This window comes from Euprymna scolopes, chromosome 32 (genome assembly GCF_053919585.1).
Source record: "Euprymna scolopes isolate OS-2025 chromosome 32, ASM5391958v1, whole genome shotgun sequence".
NCBI lineage: Eukaryota > Metazoa > Mollusca > Cephalopoda > Sepiida > Sepiolidae > Euprymna > Euprymna scolopes.
The window spans coordinates 24600980-24617500 of NC_136513.1; positions in this window are offsets into that span (position 1 = coordinate 24600980).

Below are 16521 nucleotides of genomic sequence, written 5' to 3' on the forward strand. Positions count from 1 at the left end.
TTCTGAATATTCTTTCGCATTTATCGAGCATTTAAGACATACATACACACATACATACATACATTTAAACAGACAAGTGCGATTTATATTATAGACTAGTCTGGGTGCTCGGCGTTGCCCAGGTGTTTATAGGTGTGTGTTGAGCAAAAAAAAATATCGTTGTAAGAAGGCAGGTTCGAACACGTAACGCGAAGGCGGAAAAAGTGGAGGTGTGTGTAAGGGTATTGGTTGAGCAAAAAAAGAATGAAAAAGATAAATTATGTAATAGGTCGAACACAAGAAAGTGTCGATCTATTTATTTAGTTATCTATTTCTGTATCTCTCCATCTCGGTCTATCTATCCAACTGGATAGATGGACGTGAGATGAATATTAAGAATGTTTATAAGATCTGTCAAAATATGGTACAATCACATCATAGACACGTTTATCGGAAGGGCTGGTCAGCTGATCGGATTTACGTGTGAGTCACATGATCAGGTTAGCCAGAGATCAGATAGTTGGAATTTGGACGTAAAGAAGAATGGGCGGTTTAACAGGTCGCCCCACCTTCACTGGGGTGCGAGCTGACCTGTGTGAAAATAGAGACCTAGAAGTAAACCATGCAAACAAAGATATTCACTTTCCATTCTTCTGCGATCGACACCTGGAAAGTGGATAAAAACTATATAAAACCAATCATCGTCTTGGAATCAATGTGTTTCGTCCAAACAGGTTCCAGCCTCCCCTCCAAGAACAAGATGAATTCCAGGTGGACAAGATCAACGACTCATGAAGTTAAGGTATGTCTAAAATACATGTATCACACACACACACACACACACACACACACACACACACACACACACACACACACGCACACACCACACACACACACACATACATATAAATATATCATAAATAGACAGCAACAACACAATTCCAGGGTTCAAATATTGAAGAAGCAACGATAGACACTTAGTGACACATACACATAAGGGTGAACCCTTCGTCTCAAGTACACATATCAACATTTAGACGATTATACAACATACACCGTTTTAGTGACTTTTATGATACGGATAATATAGCAAAAGACAGTGAAAAATGTGACATGTTTCCTGTTGCGCCCCTCGCCGAACCAGAAGTGACGTAGGTTTAAATTAAGGCTAGAAAACGAAAAGGGGTCGCTTTTTTCGCCGATATTTTCGAAAATCGCGATGATTTTCGAAAATATCGGCGAAAAAAGCGACCCCCCCCTGTAGAAAAATGTCCAGTGAAGGATAAAGGAATTAATGTTTTAGGCCAATTTTTCGATATTTATTGTCCGATAAGTCGGGCTTCACAATGATACAGATCTCGCGAAAATCCATCGTATCCGTAAAAAGTTTTACGCAGCCATACAAACATACATGCATACATACATTTAAACAGACAGAGGGGATTTATATTATCGATGATTATCATATCTTATCGTTTCTAAATTTTTATATATAAATTACTAGCCTGGGTGCCAGGCGTTGCCCGGGTATTTACAGGTGTGTGTTGAGCAAAAAAAAAAAAGGTGGAAATAGACAAGCATACTCGAATCCGTAGGGTGAAGGAGAAAAAAAAGGTGAAAGCAAACACATGACGGCTTTGCTGTTTCGTCCATTACCCAAACGGAAGTGGCGAAGGTTTAAATCAAGGCTAGCCAATCGAAAAGAGGGGATGGCTTTCGAAAATGACGGCAAGAAAGAGACCCCTCCTTGTAGAAAGTGCCCAATGTAGGGTGAAGAAAATAATGTTTTTTGCAAATTTTCCGACATTTGTAGTCCAAAGGGTCGAGCTTAAATCACTATGATATGCGACCGGTAGTTTAAGAAGTTATCGATTAATTATTTTCACTCAGAATGTATCTCATCATTTGCACAACTGACATAAAATTATCACAACCAATAAAGTTATACATAGATTCGATAAGCACCTAGAAAAATAAACAAAAAGCCTATAAAAAGTCACCTCATAAGTTACATTTGGTTAAAGTCAATAAATTTAGAACGTAAAAATGCATTCATTTACATATTTAAAAAGTTATCACCCTTAAAAGTCTCCCAAGGGGTTACAGATTAGCTACCGAAGACGGATTAATTCAATCCTGGTCGACGACCTTCCTAGAGCTGGTGACTCACACAAATTAACAAACCTAAATTGCTTAACGAGTAGGTAGATTCTGCCCGGCCTTCAAACTTCTTCTATGCCTATTAGCCAGGAGCAGAGGTGCGATCACAGGGATTGGACACTCCCAATGTTTGACACTCCCAATGTTTGACACTCCCAATGTTTGAACGCCATTCCCCACTTCGGCCACATCCTCATTCCGTAAATCTGGGCATCTTGGGGGTGCTTGAGTGACATATAATGCCAATGATTGGGTTGATTTTTTTTCTGACGGGTTGAGGGTACCGGTATGACAGTTTGTCTGACTGCTGTATTCCGACTGACAGTACAGGATCCCTAACGCTTTCGTAGTGCTTAAACCGGCAGCTCCATCATCAGTTGTTAACATCAGGATAAGTGTAATACCATATCACGCATGGAAAGGGACCCTACACCCTTCTTCGGTGGGGTCTCCCGACGCCACAATCCTGTTGACAAAGAATCGACTGATGTGGTGGACGATATTAAAAATTGTCTTTCCTCTCTGATAGATAAAAAAGAAGAATATTTACAAGTGCATATTTTACGTTACAACAGTGTAGCGTAAAATATTCTTCTGTATAAATTCTTTCTATCTATAAGAGAAGAAAGACTATTTTTATGATCAGATTTTTTCGATTTTCGATACATATCGGATGAGTTTCTATACAAAACATATCTAAGAACACTGCCAGAAATGTAAATTAGCTATGTATGAAATTTGCAAATAATAGGCTCAGCCATTTCAAAACCTACGAGGAAAAAACTCACACGCACAAAGTGAGTTTTATATATCATTCGAGATACACAAACACACACACACACACACACACACACACACACACATATATATATATATATATATATGTGTGTGTGTGTGTGTGTGTATGTGTGTAGATGTTGTTTTGTTTTGGTTTTAGCGATATGTTTTGAATGAATTCAATCATTTACGAAAGTGCATTTTTACCTAAATGCGAGTTGGGAAAATTTTTCCTTTTAACCAATTTGGTACCCCCCATGGGGAGCGGTATATATATTATTTTTTAAAGGTAATTATCCACTGACACGTGTTTCGTTGTATACGATTCATCAGAGTGGCTGTATCTAACGAGATTTGAAATCGGGACCCAACGGTAATGAGCCTAAACCCTTACCCCTGGACCATCTCGTAAATGATTGAATTCATTCAAAACATATCGCTAAAACCAAAACAGAAGAACATCTAAGTAAATCGCGATATATCCACACAATTGGCAAGATGGTCCAGGGGTAAGGGTTTAGGCTCATTACCATTGGGTCTCGATTTCGAATCTCGCTAGATACAGCCACTCTGATGAGTCGTAGACGACGAAAAATGTGTCAGTGGATAATTACATTTTAAAAATATTATATATACTGCTCCCCATGTGGAGGTACCAAATTGGTTTAAAGGAAAACTTATTCCCAACTCGCATTTAGGTAAAAATGCACTTTTGTAAATGATTGAATTAATTCTAAACATATCGCTAAAACCAAAACAAAACAGCATCTAAGTAAATCGCGATATATCCAGACAGTTGGCGAGATGGTCCAGGGGTAAGGGTTTAGGTTCATTACCATTGGTTCCCGATTTGGAATCTCGCTAGATGCAGCCGCTCTGATGAGTCGTAGACGACGAAACACGTGTCAGTGGATAATTACATTTTCAAAATAATATATATATATATATATATATATATATGTATATATATATGTATATATATGTTTGGTAAGGTGATTGATAATTTATAATTAAAAATTAAAAATTAAGAATCCGTTTCATAAGAAGGAGCACAACAAAGCCAATAAATTGTACGATCGTTTCGGCAACGATGTTTTTTTTTATTGTGACAGACATTGAGTCAAGGACAATAATTTTAACATATAGTTTTTTATGAAAACAAAGTCTCCTCATCAGCAAAACACTGGGTGTTTTTTTTAAAATAAAATACACCAATATATATATATATATATATATATATATATATATATTTATATATATATATATATATACATGTGTGTGTGCGTGTGTGTGTGTGTGTGTGTATTTTTGCGTTGCCCTTCTGTCTTCTACCATATATACATAGAAGGACATAAAGGAAAAGCACAAAAAAGAGATAGAGAACAACAGAGATATATGGAGAACGAAGGAGTGTTAGCAAAGGAGAGAGTAATGAGGATAGAAAGAGAGGGGAGATAAAATAGAGAACAGATAAATACGCGAATAGACTGAAAGTGAGAAAGAGAAACAAAGAGAAAAGCAGAGACTAAGAGAGAGAGGGGAGGAGGAGGAGATGGATAGATAGATAGATAGATAGATAGAGAGAGAGAGAGAAAGAGAGAGAGAGAGAGACGTAAGAAAGACGAAAGAGAAAATATAAAGACCTCAACCCAGCCGTCTGGATATTAACCCGGGGAGCTGACCTAGAATTCTAAATGTGGCCCCTATACAAAAATGTCCTGCTGAGAACATTCTCGTTATTTATTTTTATTATTATTTTATTTATTCGTAAGTATTTTTTCCTTTTTTTTTTTACACCCGGTCCATAGTCTGCCTTCGTACTCTGTGGAGAAATTAGACGTGGTTTTAGTTATCAAGGGTACACATCTCTGAAGTAGTCAACCGCAGTGCACGATGAAAAATAACGAATTGTTATCAAAATAGAGTTAAGTAGCAATTTTTAGGTTGAGGGCTTCGGACAATCTGAAAGCAATCAATGACTATATACAAACACACACAAAGACACACAGACACACAAAGACACACACACATATATATACACAGACATATATCATTTCTAAACAATTCAAATGCCACAAGTATATTTATAGCACATTCATATGATTTTATTTATGTACTTATATATAAAGTTTAGACGTGTTTCGTTGAATGGTATACTAAACAACTCAACATATACTCATATAAATCCAAGAATGATTGTTTAAAAAAAGGACAAAAAGTGGAAGAAAAAACAGAATTCTTTTGATATATTAACAAAACATTAAAAAAAAACGTAATCAATTTTAAGTTATTTATAGATCGTCCCAGGAAGAAACCAATCCTGAAACACACACACACACACACACACACACACACACACACACACACACATTTCACGAGGATAAAATTGTTGCAATACACCGTTTCATTTTAGAATATACACTGAAACTATATTCCTAATAATTTTCATATTTAATTTTCAATGAAAGGTATCGATAATTCAATCCATAAGTAATAATTTTCTTATACTTGAAATATCGATTATTAAAAGCTCTAATTTTAATTCCATTGGTTTACACATCATATATTCGTTTAAAAGGAAAATACGAAACTAAAACCTATCCATTAAAATTCCCATATAGAATGGCTGGCTGAATTGTAAAGACAAGATTATTTATTCTTGAGAATTGTACCTAATTCAAATAAAATACAAGATTATATATAATGTTCATTAAGTGTGAGAGAATATATATAATTACTTCCACAGCCAAACCTCGTTACAGATCACAAGCGCAAAGAAAGCCAATAAACCGGAAGTCCAAAATTCGAGTTTCGCCCTCATCAGTTAGACCTATCCGGACTCGGGGTTTGAAAACCGAGTCTCTTGAATGCTAGGCGAGCACTCTACCAACTGAGCAAACACGTAACACACACAAGAACATCTATTAATTTACACAGATCAAGCAACCCGCGGCAAAGATCCACCAGTGGAAATGATCCTACCTCATATGGAACAAGGGATGAAGTAGCCAAACTAGTTTTAAGCCAAGCCAACGTCTCACCATTAGGAATTTTTACACTCGTAAGGACATTGTCACGACGAGCAAGCAGTAATAGAATATTCAGTGTGAGAGAATATATATATATAATTACGTCCACAGTCAAACACCGTCGCAGATCACAAGAGCCAGAAAAACCAACCAGCCGAAAGACTCGAGTTTCGTCCTTATTTGGGCTCATCAGGTAGACACATTTAGACTCGAGATTTGAACCCGAACCTCTTACGTGCTAGGCGAGCACTCTACCAACTGAGCAAATTTCAACGGTTGCTTTTTCAACGGTTTCTTTCAACTCATTCATTGTAGCTCGTTTTCTGGTGTGAGCACTCACTTACACCCCCCTCACTAAATAGAGAAACCATCCATTTGGGTGGGGGGCGAATCCTGGAAGCGTTGACGGTACTCGATACTTTCTCTTCCCCCTATCTGTTACGCAGGTGACTATATATAAGATTTATTATAAGAAAGCAAAGTTTCATACATCAAAATAGTGTGAACAAATATGGAAACCAGCTAAGTAGTCAAATGGATTAAGTCCAGTATTATAAATACAACACTAGTCAATTAAAAAAATATATCCATTTTGAATTTGGAAACGGATGAATTTCACAGGTAAGAAATTAAATTTTATAACATGAATAAGTAGCAAAATTAATTAAGAATAGGAAACTAGATCTAATAGCTGTAACATATCTTCTTCTTAAGATTAAGGGAGGAGGTGTTTGATCAACACCGCTGGAGAGTCATGATTATATTGACCATATACTGGTCTGTTTGTTAAATCCCAGAAACAGTGTTTCATGGTAAACAACTGATGATTCCTTAAATTACAATTAGTACTATCGTGAATTTGAGAGAGCAAGTTAATGCAGCGATTGCAGGTTATCAAATGACTTACTGACTAGATAAAAATAAAAAGTAAATAGTTTTTCTTATAGTTTAAAGATTAAAAACTTTCAAGACTATATATATATATATATATATATATATATATATATATATATATATATATATACATATATATATATATATATATATATGATTGTTGAGCTGGATTAAATCCGACGATATGAAATAAAATGGAGGTGGAAGGACCTGGATACTCAACGTTTCGCCCGATTTATGCGGGCTTCTTCAAGAGGGATGGTCATTGACGAGAGAGTCGGAGGATTGGGGCTATATATAATGATGGGGGAGAGCAGCGTGTTTTCCTTATGTAAATTATTTTATCATTATTATTTTTATCTTTTATTTATATATTTATTTTATAAAAACGCGAAAACTTTAAAGTTATATCATTTAGTATAAAGGGCTTAATTAATTGTAGACGTATGTTTGAACTGCGTTGATATTACTCGTGGACGTATGTGAGATGATAAATATGTTGGTTGGATACATCCGCTGTCTTTTTTTACATGTTCATTTCTAACGCTTGGATTGTATTTTCTGTTTGTATTTGTAATAACGTCTCATTATTGAATTGTATAATTGTTCATAAATTGGTTGACACGCAGATCTTTTTCTTTTTCTTTTTCTATATACTGTCAAATTCTTACTTTCTCTCTTTCTCTCTTTAACTATATCTCATCATTCTTTCTTTTCCCTTCTAGTCCTTATTCTCTTTATAATAACCATTTATATCTTTTTTCTTTTCCTCTCCATATATATATATTTTTCTCTCTATTTTCTTTCTCTATTTATTTTCTTTCTCTATTTCTTTTTTTAATCACTCTCTCTTCATTATAATCTTTTAACTTTATTTAAATTGCTCCTCCCTCTTTTCATCTTATAATTAAAGTTCTGTGTTTTAAGTTTTTTAACTCGAACTTTTAAAGAGTTCCTACCTAAAATAAAAATCCATTATTCATTGAACTTTTGAATAGGCAAGTCGCTGCCTGATGATATCTGTTGTTTGATTGAAACAAGTGGCTATTTGCAGCAGCGGGATGTGAGCATGTTTATATAACAATAAACAAGTATTATATATATATATATATATATATATATATATATATATATATATATACCTAAACCTCTGCACGTAATGGTGGGAGGGGACTAAAACTTGCTTTATGATTTTAAATGATCTGAAATAACAGCAAGATAGACTTTATTCAAAATATTCTCATATGTTATATCTCCGGTTTTTTCGAAATAGGGTACGATTATGAATATCTTCAGTACCATGTAATGCTTATATACTGTAACATTTACTTTATGTATGAAAACCAAATAAGGGAGATATAACATATAAGAAATATTTGGAATCAAGTCTACCCTTTGCTGTTATTTCAGATCATTTGAAAACATAGCAGCACTTTTTAGTCGCCAGATGTTTGGGGGAAATATTAGCTGTTTTTTTTTATTTCACATGCAATACTAGGAAAACAAATGGCTATGATTGAACCATTTATGGCTGTAAAAAAGTGCCAAAATAGACTAAGAATGATGGATGATCCCCTTTAAGGCAACTGTAACAAATCCCACTACACAAGTCAGGTCATTATCTTTCCAACAAGTGTGTATTTGTTTCATTCTGATCAATAATCGCTGATATTTGGGGCTTATAAAATTGTCAAAAATGCGGTACATCTATATACATATGTGTACAGTGATATATCTCTGCATATTGAAATGCTAATATCTTAGGTTGTGTGCGACGAAACTACATGCAAATGTGCAGGCTTTTCAAAGATTTCAATACTATTCTATGGTTAAATTTTCTTTTTGCAATTAGTATAAACACCTTTATTTTCAAATCAATAACATATGTATAATTTTGCCTACATTTTTACATATAGTGTCCTGGCAGGTCAGCTTTAGATGTGCTAATTTGGGATAAATATTGCCTAGGATTTTATTTACTTGGTTGTCTGTCGTGTGGCTTTGTCAGGCTACTAATATATATATATATATATATATATATATATATATATATATATATATATATATATATATATATATATATAAACTTTCTTGAAGTTATATATTTGGATTTTACCGTCACTGGATTATTTATCTTCCACCAGACTATGCATTCAAGTGTAATCACCTTTTTCTTCACCATATTCCCTCTTCTTCACTTTTTTTTTGTTTGCAAGTAAGATCTTTGACTTACTTGTTGTTTCATCAAATACTTTTGCATGCAAAATCCGATCCCGCATTTTGCTAATTCCTACCCTCTGATGAGAAGGAAAGTATTTCTTCGAAACTCCGCGGATTAAGGACTATCGACTTATCTAGTGTTTCCTTTTCAGATGAAATATGTTTTTAACTCATTTAAAAGTGTTTTTAACATGTTATATTAATTGTTTGCTCGTATATATATATATATATATATATATATATATATATATATATATATATATATATATATATACACATTTCCATTCATATATATATATATATATATATATATATATATATATGTGAATGAAAATGTATAAAAAAGAATACGAAACATTTTTTGCCGATACATAATTTTCGACCGATCCTTCAGTCTTCATCGGTGTAGTGAAAGTGACGAGCATACACGGGGAAAAGGGGGAATGGAAAAGGAAGGAGGAGGAGGAATAGTCAATGAAAAGGTGCCACGTCAGGTTCATATATATGATGATGATTTCAACGTCTTGTGAGACGAGTGCCACTCCCTCAGACACGAGCCCAAAAATGACTTCCATCGCCACAGCACTATTTTAATAGACAATTGCGTGAGGGGGTATCTATACACAGATGATGTTACAGAGTCTTAGCTTTGTACGACATCTAAGTCTCTCTCGGTTCAAAATGTTGAGATCCAGCAACAAGCAAGAGCAAGATAGCCAGCAACAAGTTAAACTGCAGACCAGCTTAATACGGGTACTGGTCTTCCGCTTTATGTTTTTTTTTTAAATTAGAGATTTTCTTCTCCTAGAAAGGTTGCCCTCTTCACGGCTTACGGGAGCCCTCTACACCCCGACGCACACATACATACATACATACATACATACATACATACATACAAACACACATGGTGTTAGTTGGCCGTTGACCCCAAAAAAGGGTTCATTCGCCCTTTGGAAGGTCTTGTTTTTAATCCTTCAGGGAGACTAGCCACCCTCCTCACCAAACAAGTCTGGTGGGGGAACCAGTTTAGTTGCCGGTGACCCGACCATGAGGCAGGTAGTACTGAGTTACATGGTACCAGTAGCATATGACATGACCTGACACGTATATACACATATAAGTACGCACATACACACATGTACACAGTACATATACACATATAAACGAAAGATTAAAAATTAAATAGTAAATAAAAAATGAAGAAACGCGCCTTTAACTGTCCAATCTTATTGAAGGATATTATTCATTCCAAGAGAGAATAAGAATTCAAAGGATATATAATACGCATTGAAAGTCAAATTACAACGAGATTTTACGAAAATAAACAAATATTTTAAATGCTTGAAATTCATAATTTAAATATATTTCGGAGTCAAAATCTATCTTCAGTATTTTGGTTCTTTCTTTTGGGTTTGTATTACTGTACACATAGATTCGAAAAAGTTGTAAAAAAACAAATATATAACAAATAACTGTTATCAAAGGCAAGATAAGTTACTTTTCTGCCAAACTGGATATATTTTTCGTGTTTTTATTCAATGTAACATGTTTATTCAGCTCGAAAACCATACAGTGTTTACCGATGTATTGGAACATTCAAGATGGCGTCTGATTCTCTCTTTAACACGATAAGTTTGGGAAAAGATGTTATAAATAAAAAAACGGATAAAATGCTGTTAAAAACTCGCTCAATATATGTTACCGTGACATAGGTTAACATATATTCGGCGAGTTTTTAATAGTATTTTGTATAGTTTTTTTTATTTATAACACCTTTTTTCCAAACTTACGGTGTTAAAGTGGGTGTGCGACGCCATCTTGAATTTTCGAATACATCGGTAAACACTATATTTTTTTCGAACTGAATAAATATGTTACATTGAATAAAAACACAAAAAATATATCCAGTTTGGCAGAAAAGTAACTTATGTTACCTTTGATAACATTTATTTGTTATATATTTGTTTTTGACAACTTTTTCGAATCTATGTGTACAGTAATACAAACCCTTTCCTTTTTCTTCTTCTTTTTTCTTCCTTGCCATGTTGTAAAGATGGAGAAAGGAAAGTAATTTCCTTTATAGAAACGTTGATTTAATTAAAATAAAATAAAATATGCATCAAGTGCGCTTGAAAGCCAAATAACCACCTGATATTAGGAAAATAGACAAATACTCCCTGACGTTAACATCACGTCGTCAACAGATCGTTTCCGACGTTTCAAAATGCAACAGCTGAGAGACAACGCGCGGATCTTTATCACTGACTTTTTGTTTCATGGCAAGAAAGAAGAAAAAAATTAAACAAGATACTGGGGATGGGGTTTGACTCAGAAATATATTTAAATTATAATTTAAATATATTTCGGAGTCAAAACCCATCCCTAGTATCTTGTTTCATTTTTTTTCTATAAAAATTATATATAAATTTCAAGCAAGTAAAACATGTGTTTATTTTTGTAAAATTGCGTTGTAATTTTGCTTTCATAACGGAACCCACACCCCTAACTCCCACAGACACACACTAAATTGTCAAAAAGGTAGCATATCTATATAAACATTTGATAAAAGAAAATAACTGTCTCCCCACCTTATCTTAGAAAGGTCCCCGTTGACAACATAAAAATTATACATGTAAATAATATTTTAAAAAATTTAAATTCTTGAAGTGTCATATATTAGAAGCCTTCAAGTCACTATATATGATATTGCATTCGAGAAAAGCAATAGCATTTTAAAATGTCTTGCGTAGTTCGTAGTGGACGGACTACGTTAACATTGGCTACGAACTTGCGTATTTTATTATTCGAACTTTTAATCGACGTATATTTTTTATCGAGTCTATATATTTTAACTTACCATCACCTAACGCCGTTTACTATATATTTTAGTTTTAACTTTTAATTCTCATTTCCGCTCCTTCGCACTTTTACTTTGGCACACGAAGATGATTCGTGTACAAACCGAAAGCGCTTGTGACAGCGACAACTATGGAACTTTTATTAATATTTTTATTTTGTTATAAAAAAAAAAAATTATACGGAAAATCGAAAAACTAAATAAAAGCCTCATAAACAAAGTGTCTCCGTTGCATTTAATAATATTTGCTTGAATGAAAACATGCTGCTTAAATATACCAATTTATAATTATATATATATATATATATATATATATATATATATATATATATAGGTGTATAAATGTGTGTGTGTGTGTGTAATATTCATGATATTCTGTTTATTGTTTCTTTTGTTAGCCCGTAACTTTCGAATACAATTTTTAAAGGCCAAGCTGCTTCAAAAAAAAAAAAAAAAAAAAAAAAATGCCAAATTCGCGGAGTTTGACAAAAAAAAAAAAAATGCCAAATTCACGAAATTTGACCAAAAAAAAAAAAAGAAGCCAAATTCGCGAAATTTGACCAAAAAAAAAAGCCAATCTGGCAAAGCTGGACAAGTGCATGAGAATCCCCCCCCCTTTATGCTGTCTGGGTTTCGTATATCACTATAATAATAGTATAGACTATTATTGCAATGGTGTGAGACAGGAACTCGTAGTAATTTCGGCGTACAGTTGTTCTTTACTGAAGGCAGAATTCAGTGAAACATTGCGCGAAGGAAAAAACTCGAGACAAACAAAGATACAACATTCCCTGTTAAAAGTACGGGACTTAGGGAGTAAGTTAAATAATGTTTCCTACAATGTGATTTTATTATTTTATTTAACGAGGCTAATACAAGAGTGCCCAATACCAAGTAGGGCAAGATACACCATTTATTTATTTTACATAAGAATTAATATGTCGCTACACATTCATGAGCATGTTTCGGCCATCCACTTACAAGTATATTATATACTTTGATTTAATTTAATATAAACAATTTACATAGTCACGAAAAAGACAATGCCAATATTTCGTCCACTAATGACCTCATCTGCTGATCTGAAGTTTCTACCGCATGAGAAATATAGTCCTTGAATAGAGCCACAGGAACTTTAAAATTTTTAAATATTGCAATAAAAAAGAACGTGTCACGTGTTAACAAATCGTAGAACAAGGGAAGATAAGCAGGAATAACAATGAATATAGACGAGGGAGAAAAATGTAGGCAAGGAAAAGATAAAAGAGGGAGGTGCTAGATAAAGAGGGAGATACACCGACATACGAGAGTCGTCTATGCTAAATTAGATTACGACGTTGTCATCACGGTGAAGGTTAACCAGCCTTATATAACCTCTCATGTCCAGGAGATGTGAGGAGTTTATATATACTAAGCGGTATAATCCATTCATATCCGTCCGAATGTTAAAAAGAAAGATTATCATTATCCATTATATTTCTTACTAGCGGGGGTACCCGGCGTTGCCCGAGTGTTTGTTTCCGGGACGGTGGGAGTTTTAAAAAATGTTATGGTAGGTAAGTAGGAAGGATCAAACCCGGAGTCATGAGTAAAAGTAGGAAAATAAAGTGTGAAAAAAAGCAAAAACATCTGCAACGTTAACAGTTCGGCCACCAAGAAAAGTCCATTCCAGTTGTTTAGGAAAAAAAAAAAAACGACTACGGTAGGTCGGCGCGAACGTGAAAATATAATGTGAATTGTCCAGCACGCTAACCACTACGCCACAGAACACTGCAGCTTAGTTTACCGATTTTAAATAACTTCACATGAAAGAACTACGAAGCCAAACCGGTGTTCTCTTCTCAACTGTTCCTTGTGAACGATCCCCAAACGGTGTTAAGTGGTGGCAGGGAGAGGAGGAATTTATTAGAGAGAAAATATTTTACCACTTCCATTGATCTTACCCGATTTTGGCCGTGACTTCTCAGCAGAAAAAGTATAGAAATCTAAGATTATCGAGGAATTTGAGAAATAATAAACCTATAACACACCTCAGATATTGTTCTGCCGTTTGTGCATATTTGCATGAAATATCTTGATTTTTAATCCTATTAATGTCAAAATCAGACGGGAAAAATGAGCGCATTTTATTTATATAGAGATTAGTCATTCATCCTTTAAAAATAAGACCAAGGAAAATAAAGTAAATAAAAACGTTTTTTAAGTTAAAGAATAAAAGCACAAAACAAAAAGTAAAAGTTTTTTTAAGGTTAAATAATAAAAATACAAAATAAAAAATAAAGCTAAAAGATTAAAGATTTAACGGTTTACGCAAAGACGAGTGTGAAATTATTTTTTAAGAAATATAGCTATGTATTAAATTAAAATTGTTTATCAAAATTAAAGATGAATATTTTTCTATTCGAAAATCTGTAACCACATATATCATAATTTGATTGCAGAAATTTTCCTCTGATCCAAAATGCATTATTCAAACATATGCTACATACACATTTATTATATCTAGACTATTAGCTACTATATTACGTAACTTTTGAATACCATCTTACAGACAGTTATTCGCTATTTTAAAATCCTAGATTACATCCTAGGAGAACCATCATGACAATCGCAAAGACCTACAGTAGACGTAGTTGTTATTTATCTTTCTAGATAAAAATATACTCCTACCGCTCTGATGCGACACCGGGAGGTATTATGCATTTAAGTCCTCATTAAAAAAAAAAACCTGTATTTAAGCTCCTTGTGAGCCAATAATAATAATAATAATAATAATAATAATAATAATAATAATAATAATAATAATAACCGCCCAGCGCCCCTGCCCGTTTTATTTTGTGTGTGTGTATGTCAGCATAAACTAACTCCATACCCAATAAGTGGGAAGGACAAAAAAGGATGGAAAGACAGAGGGCAGAATGCACTACCCAGACCTCAGCTGGATGAGTGAAAAGGAAACTGGAACACTGGTGAAGGTTTCTACCACTCAAATTATAGTTAAGACCAATGGTTGCTGCCAATGAGAAATCATTGGTAAGCGACTGTTGTAATAACGCAAATTCATTTGCAAAGGTTATTGAAAGAGGTGGAGAGTACTGGAAATCTGGGGAGACTTTCTGTCACTCAGACTCCAGAGAACTCCAAAAGTTGTTATCAAAGAGAAATCTTTGACGATGGAGTGTGTGACTACTCCTAGTGAGTAAATAATATTAATAAGGAGTACAGAACCAAGAACAAGACACACAATTAGACGGGATCAATATGGGGACTATATAAATAACTACACCATGCACATCCATACTAATGGTACCAACACAAACCGGCTGCTGCATTTGAAAATGAAAATGAAGATTACACAAAGAAAATCCAATGAGGTATGGACCTAAAAACAGATACACCCGTCGTTGCAAAAGACTGGATGTAATGTAAAAAAAAAGCACATATTTATCCATTAAAAATGCATAATGACAGGTTAGTGTGAGTCCTTTTTTTGTTTTAAATTTTCATTAGTAATTATTCTATTTTAGAAGTTTATCATTCATTTTTTAAATTCCACGTTTCAATTATTCGAACAATTACATTGCTGTTATTTACGAATTTATATTAACATTTAGAGTTTATTATAATTTATTTTGCTTTGTTTAAGGTTTATAATTCGATAATTTCTACATAGTGCTAATTTCGTAGACTTCTGATATGCATGAAAGATATATATATATATATATATATATATATATATATATATATAAATATTAGATTCAAAATGGCGTAACGGAAACATATTATTAGGTGTTTACAGCTTCTCTTCCAGTTTTGGGATTTTAATCATGTCCAAACGCACTTTATTTCCTTTCGACGGATTGATTGTTACTATTTCTTCTGATGAGTTAAGGGCAAAATAGATTCACTGATTGATATAATAATGAAGTGATTGATATTGCGCTACAAAACAGATACTATCAAGAGTTGTAAATGTCAACTGAATTAAAAGAATGAATTATAAGATGGTCAACATCATGAACTTTGGAATAGAGACTTTTGTCTATATATATATATATATATATATATATATATATATATATATATATATATATATATATATATATATATATATGGTATTTATTTGATTCCCCACGAAAGCAAATTAGGCACAAGGCCCGTTTTTAATGTAGGGGAAAAACAGCTCCCCTAAAAGTAGGGTAAAAAGGGTCACTCTGGTTGTTACCAAAAATAATAATTGCCCCAGTATAGAGGGTTTCTCTCAATTGACTGGTACAAATTATCTTAAGTGCATCATCTTCAGAACATATACTACACTTTGATCCCGGCCCGAAGGCCAAGAACAAGGTATTTATTTGCTCCCCCACCGAACAAATTAGGCACAGGGCCGATTTTTAATGTGAGAAGTGAAGGGGAAATGGGGACCAACTCCCCGGGGAGTAGGGGAGCCGGATAGTGGCAATTGGTATGAAGGGTTTCCCCTACATTGACCAAGGTCTTATATATGGGGCTACCCCCACATATGGTCTTTGCTTGCAGTATCTGCCGGAACAGATGGTGTTTATTTGCTCCCCCACTGAGCAAATTAGGCACAAGGCCGTTTTT